The following is a 16,066-nucleotide window of genomic DNA, read 5'->3' as shown; positions in this document are numbered from 1 at the left end:
GCTAGCTGAATATTTACACAAACGAACCGAATCAGAAATATTCCAGTGAGCCCACTGTTGATTTTCTGATGATTGTTGTGTAAAATTTAAGTAAGCAATAGATAGTTTCACAAAGAGAAATGCAAAACCTTTATAATGCATTACTGTGTACAAAGCAAGTACATTTTACTTTGTGCAACACCTGTAGCCTGGAAAAAAAATATCACTGTTACATTTCCTCAGTTTGACAAAGTAGCTTCAGTAAAAAAAAAATTTAATAAAATTTAATTAAATAACTAAAAAAGGAGGTGTGTGTGTGGGGGGGTGGGGGCAAAGTAGCTTTCATGAGTCAAAGCTACAGTGGAGTACAAGAATGAGTAAAAATATATATTATATATATATTTTTTATATTTTGCATTGTTTTTGCAATGAGGTTTCAATTTAGTAGTAAAAGGGTCTACTGAGAATAAAAATTGAATATAGTCTTTCTCTAATTTATGGCACACTTTTCAAGGTTGTCATTTGACCCAACCTTGTAGCTTTTATGTTAAAAGAAACCAAAGTAACTAAAGTGTAGCTTAGCTATTTCAAACCACAAGTAGCTTATAGCTTGACCAGTTACAATGTCCCAAACACTGGTAAGATCCATGCTAAAGTAACTAGTAAACTAACCAAGCTGCCCACCAGCACCAAATTTTATCCATATCTTGTGGGTAGACAGAGTGTACATCAAGCCATGGTCCTATTTGTGGGAGTCTAACTGTTTCAACTAACTATAAAGTTACAACACACCATTCCAGGTCATCCAAGGGCAATAATCAATATGAAAAGTTCTTCAAACTCGTAAGAAAACTATTTAGAGAATGAACCACATTCTGACTGAAGCTTTCCATGCACATACAAGCATATACATTTCATCTCAGGTAATGAAATGGTTATTTAATGAGTAAGGCTCTTGTGTTGAATTAAATGACTGCAATGGCCTATGTAATGGTGACAAGAGACTCAAATTGAGTGAGAATTACTGCTGGCTATGTGAGTTAAAACTGTCCTTCAAATGTAACAAGTGTAGGCAGAGTCTGAACACTGCAATTACTGAAATTATTGTGTCAGAAGTCACTGCTTCCGATAAAGGACCTTAAATATAAAATGAATGTCAAATTACGTGTACAATTTTGCTGTCAAAGCTGTATTAAAAATAGTGGAGAAGATTATGCTGAATCAGAATGCTCTGTATTTCCCTTTATCCCCTGTGACAGAAGTTTCTCGAAAGACAATGAACTTAATATGGAAATACATGCATTTTAACTGGAAGTCAGTGTTTCTCTCTTTCTTTCTCTCAGTATGCATTTTGCTGTTTAATGCAAGTGGCAGTTTTTATACAGACCGATATAATAGACTTTTCCCCATAGATCTGACAGACTGTGAAAGTATGTAATAGTATGAGAGGAAACTGACTCATTTGGGAGGAATCTGTCCATACACGGCACCTCCAGGTAGTGAAGAGGCGTTTCCGAGTGGAACCGTTCTCTCGCACATTCGGCTGGCATGCAGTGGAGGTGGTGCGTTCCGGTTTGTCATGGAAGAGGAGTGAAGGAGAAACCAATTACTCACCAAATTCCAAAACTCTATAAAGAGAGATATAATACTTACACTGATCAGTAAACAGACCAGCTGCTATCTTGGTCACTGTCTAGCCTTGTGCTTCAAATGAAGGGTATAGGTGGAAAATCAGTGTGTGCCCTGTGCTCGTTTGTCACAGTGAGGTGACCTGAAGGCAAGGACTACATACAGTGTGCAGAGAAACACACATTCAGGCCAATTGTTTCTTGTTACTAAACTGTATGTCAGAAATAGCCTTGAAATATGTTTCAAACATAAAGCAAGCTATTGAATATATTCAGATATTAGACCTTGCTGTGACCATGACCCTGTTTGGATCAATTCCAACATCTAACCAGTAGGGATGTCACGATACCAAAAATCTAGTAGTCGTACCTGATACCACCAAAAGTACACGATACTCGATACCAAAGTCGATACCGCGGTGTGGTATAAAAATAAAATAAATTTTTTTTTATAAAAAACTCTCCTGGAGGACATCCTCCTCTGGCTGATACTGGCAAAGAGAGAGAGATAGAGGGGGAGAGAGAGAGAGAGGGAGAGAGAGGGAGAGAGAGGGGGGGTGGGGGGGAGGGTATTTTAGTTATCAAACACTATCTGACAATGAGTGGAGGTGCACTCCTAAACGCACACACACACACACACACACACACACACACACACACACACACACACACACACCTTATACTCTGAATGCAAGCATTAGTTTAAATTCACTGATATGGTGGCAGGCCAAAAAGATTTATTAAAAGCATTAACATTTGAATAATTATTAGTGACATTAGGCTACATTTTGCTGACAGGACACGGGCTGAATGGAGATGCATGGTGGCCCATTTGGAGGTAGTTTATAACATTGCAATGTGTTAGCATCGTTAACAAATAACAGGCTATCGCTAACATTACATGGAGCATAACAGCTGGTTTCATGACCACAATGCCACCTGCCTCAAACAAACATAATATAAACTGTCTTTCAGGTGCTTCGCCAAATTCCAGGTGTTTCCTCGCTTTGTTTGAAATGAACGATAGTGTCGGTTGCACACCAGAAACCGACACTAGCTTTCCACTCTTTTCCTCTCAATGAGTCACGGTGGAGTTAAACTTGTTAAGCTAAGCTATTCTTCTGTAGTTTTTCCCGTGTGCGTGTAGGCATTCTTCTTCTTCTTCACTTGTGGACCGACTAAAACACTTGCGCGTATTTTCTGCTCCCATCAGGTCCGGAAGAATTGCAACCTCGGTACCTCCATTAGAATCGGTTCCAATGCTAGTGCAGAAAAACAAGTACCGTCACGTTTTAAGAATGTTGGTACCGACTTGGTACCGAAGTATCGGTTCTTGTGACATCCCTACTAACCAGTTGTAATCAGGACAGAAAACCCGAAAACATGATGCCTCACCTACTCAGTGGTAGAGGCATAACAAATGAGAAAGAAGAGAAGAGAAAGACAAGGAGAGATTTCATATCCACATGTTGAGAAGAGAAGAGCGCTTGCATCTGGCAGTGGTGGCTTGGTGGTTATGTCTCTGGGTTACTGATCAGAAGGTCAGGTGTTCAAACCCCAGCACTGCCAGGCTGCCACTGTTGGGCCCTTGAGCAAGGCCCTTAACCCCCTCTGCTCCAGGGGCGCTGTATCATGGCTGACCCTGCACTCTTCTTGACATGCTGGGTTATGTGAAGAAAAGAATTTCACTGTACTGCACGTGATCAATAAAGACTCATTATCATCAAAGCAAAGTGCAATCTATTATCTATCTATTAAATTAGGTGGGAAAATGAGAATGTTGTCATTAAACTCGTACTGTGCAACGTGCACATAACACAATGTCATTTATACAAAGCATCTGCAGCATCACATCATCAGGGCATGACTATCACCAAACAAGAACAACCACACACACACACCATATGACACTGGGATATTAATTAGGCTTCTGCTGCACACGTGATGGAGCTCTGGCACTGTTCCCCTTTACTGCTCATCAGGCATGAATTTACTTTCCTCAAACTTTAATCAATCTTGCCGTAACACAGCCAGGCAACTTCAGCAGAACGTCCCCGAAAACTATCAGCAACACTAAAGCCTGACTTTTAAAAAGCAGATGGGACTAGTACTACCTGGCTCATATAATCATTGTTATAGGAAGCTGCCTGATGATATGTTTTGAAAGATTTCTCATTCTCATTGAATAGCTTACATTTCATCTTTTTATGTACCAAATTCAAAATAATGAGAATATCTTCAAACATCTCATCTTGTCAAGCTGTGCTTGCTGAACACTGGTCACATCCATTATGTAAAAGCCCAGACAATATGAGGAGAAAAGTTAAGCTACACTGTAAAAGCTGATAGATAAGGAGCAAAATAAGCAAGCATTAGAGTACTCAAAGAAAATGTTTCATGTTCGCCACTGTCACAAGCTTGCTAATTAGGGAGCAAGATGTCTGTTCTTAAAAGCGTTATAGAAGTAAACTTTAATTGAACATTCTTCATGATTAAGAAAAGCATCTCTGCTCTTTCACTTCCTCTCAGACTTTTTACATTTGTGTTTCTGTTTGTGTTAACAAACTGAGAAGCTCTGCTGAACAGTTGAACATGCTGCTAAGACACGGGCAAAACCGCCAAGCCACAGAGGTCAAAGAAGGAACCAGAAAGCATTGTTTCTTTGTATTACGTTCCAGAAATTCACAGCACACTCTCAGCACCTGCAGGGTTTGCATGTTCTCCTCGTGCTTCAGGGGTTTCCTCCAGGTACTCCAGTTTCCTCCCCCAGTCCAAAGACATGGCAAGAGACAGGCAGGGGATAACTCTATGATGCCTGGGATGAAATGGTTGTTTGGATCCGGGAGGAACAAGGACAGAAACAACATAAAGGGAGATGAATATGGAAAAAAAGACTTAAAAAGGATTTTTAAAAAGACAGAAAATCAACCACAAAACATTTCATCATTTCTTAGCCCTGGCATCTTTTCAAGGCATCCTAGGATGGAAACAAGCAGTCCTACTCATGTACACAGTCCCAACAATCATCAATTGTGGAATCTGTCCTACTCATTTAAGTGAAACGTTTAATTATAGAGTGGAACTGGAGGCAGGCAGAATTAATGGCTTGATGTGAAACTGACTGATCTCAGCCTCCGAGGTCTGTATGTGAGGCTGCAAGAAACTATGCCCTCTTGAAAAATAATTAAAGTCTTTCTAGCAGTCTGATAAACTGCTTTATGCAAAAGAACTGCACACTTAGAGAGTGAGAGAGGGCCAGTGAAAGAGAGACGGGCCGAGGATAACGCAAACAAGAAGAGATGGGAGGTGAGATGTTGCTTCATTCTGGGTTCATCCTACTCACTTCGTTTTTTCCCTTTTCACTCACCTCCAGGTCATGAGACTATGATGCTGCTTGTTAATCCCCATTTCAGAGTAATGAATAATCAGGATCTTTTTCACACCGTGCAATTTGGGCCGTATTCAGGAGTTGGAGATTTAAACTATTTAGGTTCAAAGGATACGTCAATAAAGGAAAGGGATTTTTTTTTAGACTAGAGCTGATTTTCTGAGCGGCTTGTTAATATTACTGAAATTTCCTGCATGCAACTTACACCTTCGAGGCTGCCAGGTCTGGAGTAGATGTTTTAAGTATAGTGCTTTTGCCTTTGCCTTTAAAAAAAACCTAGGTCAATGTCAGACCACACAGGGTTTGGATGCAGAGGCAGTTAATCAGGAAAAAGTGAAAAGCAGGCAGGGTCAGCCGATCAGCAAACAGAGCAAGGATTTATCACTGGAGAAAAGCAGGTGCGAGACTGCACACTGAACAGTGTTACTTCAAGGGTTTAGTGTGATTAGAAACAGGTATGTGTGATTAGTAATAGGCAGACTGTGAATGGAGAAATCAGGTCATGTAACATAAACAAAAACTGTCCCTTAGTGATTGATTGAACTTCCAACCTCAATCCGGACCGCAGAATCTGTCATTATCTTCAAAAAACAGTTAAAGACCCACCTCTTCCGTAAACATTTAACTAACCCCTAAAATTCCAACCCCACATTATCATAAAAACAAAACAAAAATAAACCCTTACTTTGGCTCTTACACCTCGACTCTGGAATAGGAAATTTAAGCTAGATTGTAAAAGCACTCCAAGTATTTATTAGGCTGATTTTGCTTATTAGCATAGAAATTCCACAAGTAATAGAATTAGAGCTGCAAAGCCAATGTTCAAGATCAATACAAGTACCAAGTTCTTGCGCTGCAAGAAATTACATTTAGCAAGTATCGAATTTCTCATTATAAGATTACCACATACCAAATATAAAAATATTGAACCTATTCACAGGCATTTTCTTTACTCTTTTCAAACATAAACATTTCTTATTCTAAAAAGAAATGCTTAAAATTTGCAACATTATCTGCAACTGGAAGAACACAAGGTAGAAAGTGATTTAAAAATGTCTAGAATAATTTTAGTTATTATAATAAAATTCCATCTATTTTCCACACCACAAGGTAGAAATTGATTAAAAATGTCCAGGCGGGGAGCCTGGAGCCTGGAGCCTATCCCAGGGGACTCGGAGCACAAGTTGGGGGACACGCTGGACAGGGTTCCAACCCATTGCAGGCCACAATTGCACACTACGGACAATCTGGAAATGCCAATCAGCCTATAATGCATGTCTTTGAACTGGAGAAGGAAACTGGAGTACCTGGAGGAAACCACTGAGCCTCGCACACAGGGTCGCACCACCCCCCATCGCACACAGAGTGGAGGCGGGATTTGAAACCCGAACCACTAAGCCACAGTACTCCCATTATAATAAAATGAATCATTTTAAGATTACATTTTAATTGTAGCATAAGTTTTTAAAAACTTGAATAATTCAATGACCTAATAGAAAGAATGCCAGGATTAAAATGTATGCACTATATTAATAACAACTACTGTATATACAGTAAGGGTTTATTGTCATATTTGTTCATACTTAGGATTGAATCTTCTGTCTTTTACCACTCTGGGATCCACACAAGACAAAAAAACAGCACTTGATGTAGTGTACAGCAGATCCTAATAACACTGGAAAAGCAGGTCAAACAAGGAATGCCCAACATTTTGTGGATGCATGATTGGAACAGGTCACATAGTCATTATACCCATCTCACATAGGTAATAAAAAAAGATTTTAGTTAGAGACAGGAAGTGAGAAAAAAGATGAGGTGAAGCAGAACAAACATTTTATCATCCTAGCTGGGTTTTGCTGACCCAATGACACCCAATCCATTAATAGACAAAGCAGGATAGTGCACATGCTAAATAGGTCTGTGTTTGCTTGTGCTGAAAAGCCACAGGCATGCGCACACATGCACACACACGCACACGCACACACACACACGCACACACACACCTAAAAACAGCTCTCAGTTCGGCTGCTGGTTGTGTCATCCAGGTGTTGTAATGTTCCACTTCCTATGATGCCACTGGAGCAGAAAGCTGTCTTCAGAAGCAGCTGCTGAGCTTAACGCGGCATAAAATAAACTCACAGCCAGCTTTTAAAAAGTCTTTTAGAAGCACATGGACTAGCAAACTCAGAAAAGACCATAATTAAAAAAAAAAAAAAAAATGCACCATAATTGCAGAAAACACCCTGGGAAAGAAAAGCTCAGGCGGTTGTGATGTGATGTTTTGCACTTTGGACAATATGAAATGATTTGCATCTTCAATTATCAGCTGTGCTGGCCTTCTCAGCAGAGCGGATTTAAACCTTTGCTAGTTTTGTAATACTGGTGTAATACAACTTAGAGTAACCAGTTCAAATACCAGCATGTTTCTGGGAGGTGGGAGGAAACCGGAGAACCCAGAGGAAGCTCAAGCGAACATGGAAAGAACATGCGAAACTCCAGAGAGACCGACAGTACCCTAAGCTCAGGATGGTACAGCAGACCCTGTAGCTTTCATCTGTGCTGTCTTGCAGTCTTAAACCTAAATATTAAGGTAAAAATATCTTCTTCTATTGTGATAGGATATTTTTTGCCATGTTGCCCACTCCTTATCACAATGTCTTTTCTATGGATCACTTGAAATTGTCACAGGCTTACTGTGACTGTGCTGCTGGAGGGCCTGGGGAGGATGAGCAATGCATGCTGGGAGCACACACACACAAACCCAGTCAAGAGGACATCATGAGTAAAGCCCCTGCTGGGCTACCTGTCTGTCTGCAGCACAAAGAGAGCATGGCGCTGTGTGTGTGTGTGTGTGTGTGTGTGTGTGTGTTTGTGTGTGAAGAAGGCAGTCAGGGGTAGAGGGTGGTTTGGAACCAAGCAGAGAAACGAAGAAAGAGAGAGACTAACCTGAGGTATTTTTATCTCCTGGTGCATTTTCTTCCATTTTATACACAACACCACCCTACTCTGAACCCCCCCCCCCCCCCGCACCCCCCCCCCCCACACACACACACAAAGACACCTCACACTCTCTCTCTTTTCATCTCTCCCTCTTCCCGTTCTCTGTTTCTCTCGCTCTCTGCAGTGTTTTCATTGACCGAGTGGAAGCAGGCATTGAAAATCGTTTGATGTGTGTTTATGTTTTACAGGGTAAAAGTCCTCCAGAATCTTGATCCATCAAACTTACCTGGGTGACAAATAATGTATAGTCACACACATACACACACACACACACACACACACACACACGCACTCAGGGCTTGTCACAGAAGCCATCTATCTCCTGTCAGACAGGGGTCAAAGTGTGTATATGCCTGTGTTTATGTTTGTATTTGTGTGTGTCTGTGTGGGTTCTGTACACATTCTCTCCAGTCTCTTTCCTGTCTCATCTGTCTCTATCTACCAGGATGGTGAAAAGGACAGATCTGCAACAAGTTTACTACATACTAATCATACCTAGGGGACAGCTCATGTTGATTTGAGTGGGTTTTTTTTTTTTTGAGTAGTGAGAAGGGCCTGTGTTCTGATTTTGGTGCCGGGCACGTAGCACTGCATTATAAAATCACAGTCAGACCATATTTAAATAGAAAGTACAAGTCTGATATAGAATCATAAACTTATAATAAATCTTCTGTGGAAAGTATTTGATTTGTTTGTTTAGGTTAAAAAAGTTGTGCGATTACATTCAGAGCATACAGTAACATGAGCCACCGGCGAGGTTCAAGATGACAGTTCCGAATCAAAATAGGCATTAATGGTGGTTTTTGTGTGCTCCTCTTCGGGCAGTGGAGTGTGAAATTATAAAATGTAAAAATGTGTGATCCCCCCCAACACAAAAAAAAATAAATAAAAATGGATGGCTATAAAATCTGGCAATGTACACCAACCTCGACAGCACTAGAGGGTCTGCCCACACTGCTGGGCGCAGCATACATAATTGCACTGTGGAAATGATAGAGGAGAGATAGACTGAGACATCGACAGAAAGATGGTGAAAATAGAGATAGGGAGAAAGAAAGGGTAGAAAGAATGAAACTCTACACCAGTCTGAATAAAACTGAATTTTATCTGTGAAGTTTACCTGCACTGTGCCTTCAGAACAAAGCTGGACTTATACACTTGTCTATTGCCAAATTAAAGATTGTACGGGTACTCTCCAAATTCCACATTCAAACACACACGCTCACACACACGCACACTCAACCAAAAAAAAAAAAACACTGAAGGGTTATCCAGAAGCAAACACACCTGTTTAAATATTCATATCCCATTTAGCGCTCCTTTACTGAACAATTTCCATTTGCAGCAGTGGGGCAGACAGAGAGAAAGAGGGAGAGAGAGAGAACAAGAGAGAGACAGAGAGAGAGAGAGAGAGAGAGAGAGAGAGAGAGAGAGAGAGAGAGAGAGAGAGAGAGAGAGAGAGAGAGAAGCCTCACAACCATACACCAATGCACACACACACACACACACACACACACATTCACATACACACAGATTTCCATCCACAATACTGCACAGGCACACAATCACAGAGCAAAACCAACGAATTTCCACAGTAGTACAAGTATTTCACACTTGGTACAACCATAGAAAAAGAGATTGGAAGATTTTCTGTGACTCAGCATCACCTTACAAATCAGTGTTAAAATGAATGTACAGTGCCTTCCAGAAGTTTTTACCCCTCCCTTAATTTTTGTAGTGTTACAAATAAGGTGAACAGGCAAGCAATAGGCCCAGATATGAGAATTCAGAGGTGGAAAGCTGATATACACATCCCAGAAGACATGTAGATTCTGGGAGGTAATGCAGCTAAAGGTGTCTCTACCAAGTATTGGGAGTGAATACATATGCAACCAACAAATGTCTGCTTTGTTTTTTGTCTAATTAACCTTCGTGTTACCTACTGTGTGAATCAAGTGGTAAAAATGACAAATAAATCCATTTCAGTTCCAGGTTGTGTGGAATACCTATGCAAGCCACTGTTACTGTTTATCTTTTCAAGTACTTATTTCACATTATAATGCCAACTGTTTCATAACTTTTACTGAAGAATAGCACTGATTCCCAGGGTTCAATTGCCACCTCCGCTCTTCGGGTGTAGAGTCTGCATGTTCTCTCCGTGCTTCTGGGGCTTCCTCTGGGTATTCTAGTTTCCTCCGCCAGTCTAAAGACATGCGTTGTTGGCTGACTGGCATTTCTAAATGGTCCGTAGTGTGTGAATGGGTGTGCAATTGTGCCCTGCAATGGATTGGCACCCCACCCAGGGTGTCCCCCACCTTGTGCCCCAAGTCTCCTGGGATAGGCTCCAGGCTCCCTGTGACCCTGTTTAGGAAAAGCAGTACAGATGATGGATGGTGGTTAGCACATCTGCCTCGCACCTACAGGTTCAAGGTTTGATTCCCACTGCTGCATGCGTGGAGTTTGCATGTTCTCCCCATGCTTTGGGGGTTTCCTCCGCAGTCCAAAGACATGCATTGCACATGCATTTACAAACTGTACAAATTTGGTATGTGATTGTGCCCATCCAGGGTGTGCCCCAATTTCCCTTGGATAAGCTCCAGGTGGTGCAGGATAAGCGGTAAAGAAACTGGATGGACGAATTTCTGTATTTCAACTTTAAAATCGTGAATACAGTTAAACAGCATTAAATAGCCACTGAACCAGCAAACAGACACCATTTTGGCTTCACTGAAAACTTGACTCTGAATCCCTCATAATGAGAAACATAATTTCCACCATAAACATGTGCAATTTAACATCATTTGTAAGTCTTATTAATAGATCAAGACTGGATATAAAACTTCATTAGCTGGTCTTATTTCTCAAAAAAAAGTCTGTGTTATGCATGTAACCCTGTTCCCTGAGAAGGGAACGAGATGTTGCATGAGCTTCACGCTGTGGGAAGCGCCCTTACGCGTGACCAGTATCTGAAGTCTGTGTGAAATCATGCCTATTTATAGGCCTGCCGTGGTCAGGTGAATTGGCATTTCACGTGTCGAGTGATCATAAAATGGCACCTGTAAACCACGTCATCAGCCTCTATTATCTGCAGCAAAGATGCAATTCACATGTATGCCCCAGTATGACAAAGCTTTGCAACGTCTCATTTCCTTCCCAGGAAACAGGGTTACATTCGTAACCCAGACATTCCCTTTCAAAGGGAATTCAACGTTGCGCGAGCTTCACGCTGTGGGAATGAAAATACCCACTCTTTCACGTATGGCCTGTTCAAAGGGTCCGAGCCTGAGGGTCACTGCAAGACACTCAAGCCCGGGGCTGGAATCCACATACAAACTGTAATATCAAGCAAATGTGTGCAGTGTAGACCACCCTGCAGCAGCACACCCATCCTATAAGGGTATCCCTTTGGATAAAGCCTTCGAGGTGGTAACCCCCCAGTGGAATGCCTCATAAACGATAGAGACTGCCTCCACAATCCAACTGGAGATGCACTATTTTGACACAGCATCACCTCTACTGTCACTGCCAAAGCAGACCAGCAACTGCTCCAACTTACGCCTCTGGCCAGAGCAGTGGATATAAGTACAGAGAGCCCTTACTGGACACAGTAAGTGAAATTACTTCTTTATATGATTGAGAGCTGCTCTCCGTTTGTAGTGCACTGGCTCCCCACTTTGGCTCCTCGGAGTCAGAGAGGGTGGGTTGAATCTTCATTCCAGAAGGAGGAGTCGCGATGCGAGCTCCAAAACCCAGAAGCCGAGACTCAGATCCAGAGGACAGAGCAAGCGATAGAGCAGCGCTCGTCTACAGTTCCTCCTCCAGATCCACATGCGATCCCCAGGACCTGACCTGCTGCTGAGGCAGCCAGCCAGTCCAGAATCCCGAGGCTCCGAAACCCAATACCCTTTGGCTGAAAAAAGAGCGAGCCGAGAGCTTAGCTGCCAGATTGTGATGCGTTTACAATGCGTGCAGTCAGCCCCCAAACACTTCAAACCGAGACGGCGCATGGAGTAACACACTTCCTGAATTCTCTCTGACTCATACTCGCAAAGAGGTGAGGGACAGAAAAGTAAGATATATATTCTTTTTTGAACAATAGAGAGGAACTGAAGAGTTTTTTTTTAGGAGCGTTCACACAAAGAACCGACATGCAGCCTTTCGCTGAAAATAATAAGGCTGATGACATGGTTTACAGATACCGCTTTATAATCACATGACGTGCAAAATGCCACACCACCTGACCATCGATTTCACACAGACTTCAGATAATGGTCATGCCTGAGGGCGCTTCGCACAGCGTGAAACTCATGCAACAATCAGTGCGTTTACATGGACAACAATAATCCACTGTTAACCCGATTACGACCATACTTTGATTAAGAAAAATTAAACAGCAATTTTTAATTACCTTAATCTGATTAAGGTCATACTCGAATTAAGCTCTATTCGAATTAAGACATGTGGAGTACTCCTGTTTTAGTTGCATTATCGACGTGTATTACAGACATCTACACACCTTAATCACATTATGAATGTCGTGTGAGAGTTTTCACCGCATTTTGCGACAGGACACGATCACACACGGCAGTGCTCAACATTTTACGGCGAACAAGAGAGTACGGCTGCGTCCCAAACCGCATACTTGCCTACTATAGGCCTGTAGTGGGGAAAAATACATGTATCTCGGCTACTATATAGAAGGTAAGTACACGGTTTGGGACGCAGCCCATGGCTTCAAGCAGTTGTCTATTTGCACGTACAGCATGACAAATAATTAACTGCTCTTAAAGCATTCGTAAAAAAAATGTAATAAAAACACCCAAAACTGTATACGGTACCATAACGAAAACGTATGTTGATACGTGAAATTCTGCAGGGACGTCGGATGGCGTGGCGCGGTGACGTAATGACGTGTGCCGTTAATCTAATTATATTCTATAACATGCAAAACAGGTACATGACAGGAGTATTCTAAAAGCGACTCATGTAAACACCTAAATCACATTATTATCTTAATCAGAGTAAGGTCAATAATTAGATTACTGCTGTCCATGTAAACGCAGTCAGTGACATCCCTTTGAAAGGGAACGCAGACGTGCTTCCGGTGTGACGTGCTGATTGCAATGTCATTTTGCTTATGAATGCTGTTGATTTGAATGCACTCTAGATTCAAGAGCTGGTGAATTTGGAGTAAGCTGATAATAGATTGCAGTCAGATTTGAGCTTTACATACTTATTTTAATCTTCCATACGTAACTAGGAAGGCTTTACCAAGACCCTACTCTAACACATATGATTTACTTCATGAAAACTTTGGTCATTTGCACAACCGTGCATGTTAGATTGATGTGCAACACAGTGGCACGCCAGGACTAAGGCTGGAAAACAGCTGTACCATAATTAGGATCCTGAGATTTGAAATAGCTTCAGGCTAATATTAAATATTACAAGAGCCCATATTCCTGATGCTCTGAGTCTGAGACCTGTCAGATTTGGATCTTGAAAGGAAAGAAGAAAAGGATTCTGGAAGCTAAATAGATGTTAACTGACAGGTGGATTAACAATTCCCATGATCTTATTAGAGCAGATTTAACTTGGCTTCAAAGATCTCAGATGGAATTACCTCAAGAGCCAAGTAAAACAAGTTACTCATTTCATAATTTATGGCATAGTTTGATTTTTGATTCTGATTAGTCAGGTGGTGTTGGTTGATTTTCTGTAACAGCAGCTCTGACAGTAGTTTCAGCTGTATGGTAAATTAATGAATTTTATAATAACAAGCTTGGTCCAATACATTATCCGTTTCTACAGTAACTTATACAGGGACTTTTATGGCAGATATACAGACTTGTATAGTTTTCTGTGAACAGATGTTGATTTATCAATTTTGGAGCATCTCCATTGCAGGGCTTTGCAACAGTTATAGGTGAACCTGTAACTTTAAGTTTTCCAACACATGAATGTCTTCAGAATGGAGGTCTTTGCACTAGGTAGTATCTCAGTAACATGACAAGCTGCATTTTTCCTTTTTATTAACTTCAAGAGAGAGAAAATGGTTGTTTATCGATGCTATAATACAATAACAGGAACTAACTTGTTTTGTTGTTCCACAACATTAAATTTGACTATAAATTGATAAAAGTGTTGTTCATTAATAAAAATAATTGTTAGTGCTGAGGTATAAGAGGGAAAAAATACGAAAACTTTGGCCATCCATTTGCCGTTTGGCCACTTGGCCACATCATACTAGTTGATTATTTTCCTAAAACTACACACACGGCCTATTTTATTCCACACAAAATGCATATCATAGTTTTCTTCCTCATAATTTTCAGTGCTGTGAAATCAGTGAAGCAGTGCTGGGATTCAGCAACCTTCCCCCTATCAATGCAAGTTCTATCAGTGTTTAAAAAAATAATAATAATAATTAATTAAAAATGAGTAACGAGTAGCCAAAATCTTAAAATTGGTACATTTATCAATACCATTTTCCAAAAAAGTTCTGATAAACTCTTTTATTCTGCCACATTCTTTCCATTCAGCCTCAAAATAAATTCATGAATATTATTTAATACCATAAGCATTCAATAGTCACACATTAAGAACCTAACTGCTCCTGTAAAACACATACTTCAGGATTTAACTATACAAAGAATGTGTTCCTTTAGTCATGAGAGCAGGGGCACATTTAGCATGCTGACAGGTTTAATCCATACAGGTCTTATTCCACCAACATCTGGGAGATGAAGATTTACAGCATGAATGTATGGTCCCAGACTCACACTAAATTAAATCTAATCATGGCCTAAACCGCTGATTTTCCATCTATGGTTCCTTTTTGGTCTAGGAATAATTTGTGCTAGAACAAATAGAACTTCTCATCCAGGAGCTGAAATAAATCATAATAATGATCTGATATATACCACATCTGGAGGCGTGATTCACATTTCACTGTCAAGGTTTTTGAAAATAGTCGCTTGAGTTAAACTTCACAATGTCAACACATCTTTAAATTTTTAAAAATATTTTCATGTTCCATGTACAGCTGGCTACCCATACATACCCTTCCCCAACACACACACACACACACACACACAACAGAGCCGTCAATGAACCGTCAAGGTATGTGATACAAAAACAAGTCTATTAAAGTAAGAAACCATCAGGAGATTTTCCACCCGTTGATTTTGCTTTCAGGAAAGACATCATTCACATTTACAGTGCTCCAATGCAGTCTCCTAAAACCAACAGCCTAAAATGCTCGCTCTGTGCCAATTGAGACACGGCTCTAATTTACGGGCAGGAAAGTCTTAAACAAAGAAACTAATAATATGCCCTGCATATTGCAAGTCACAGTCTCTAGCAATTTTGTCTCCATGCATCTAGCATGTATTCCCACTCTGTGTCAAGTGTTCCCGGGATAGGCTCTGGATCCATTGCAACCCTGACCAGAATAAAGCACTTACTGAAGAAGAATGTATTGTAATGGTATTATAGTATTACACCTTACAGATTTAAGCACATTCCGGTTTTAAATTTGATTATAGATATTTTTAATATTTCTTGCACTAAACAGTTAATGGCATTACATATAACAGCCCTATGTATGTATGTATGAATGTATGTATCTATCTATCTACTTATCTATTTCCAGTTCCCTCCACTAATATTGGCACCCTGGTAAATATTAGTTAAGAAGGCTATGAAAATTTGTCTTTATTGTTTAAAATTTTGATGTTTTTGTTCAAAAATTCAAAAACTACTCTGCTCTCATGGATATCAAACAATTGTAAACAAAACACAGGTTTATCCAAAGTCTCATTGATATTTAAATTTTTTTTTTTTTTGACTAGGAACAGGACATTGTTCAACCATGACTTCCTTTTTCACAGGGGTATATATATATATATATATATATATATATATATATATATATATATATATATATATATATATATATATATATATATATATACACATATATATATACATATACATATATATACATATACATACACACACACACACACACAGTATCTCACAAAAGTGAGTACACCCCTCACATTTTTGT

At 40.3% G+C, this 16,066-nt stretch overlaps 1 protein-coding gene across 2 annotated transcripts in view; it reads right to left on the bottom strand.

Annotated features, from left to right (window-relative positions):
• htr2cl1 (5-hydroxytryptamine (serotonin) receptor 2C, G protein-coupled-like 1) overlaps window positions 1–16,066 on the bottom strand; it is a 126,746-nt gene that overhangs the window by 90,491 nt on the left and 20,189 nt on the right. Inside the window, exon 2 of one of the 2 annotated variants that reach the window (XM_017471087.3) lies at window positions 1,438–1,522. The exons of the other annotated variant lie outside the window; for it this stretch is intronic. The gene's annotated coding sequence lies outside the window, so the exon portion shown is untranslated. The remainder of the gene's footprint in view (window positions 1–1,437; window positions 1,523–16,066) is intronic. 2 annotated transcript variants of the gene reach the window in all.

Source organism: Ictalurus punctatus, chromosome 7, assembly GCF_001660625.3.
Source record: "Ictalurus punctatus breed USDA103 chromosome 7, Coco_2.0, whole genome shotgun sequence".
NCBI lineage: Eukaryota > Metazoa > Chordata > Actinopteri > Siluriformes > Ictaluridae > Ictalurus > Ictalurus punctatus.
The sequence above is the reverse complement of the archived record's forward strand: the minus strand, read 5'-3'. Positions and strand labels throughout refer to the sequence as shown.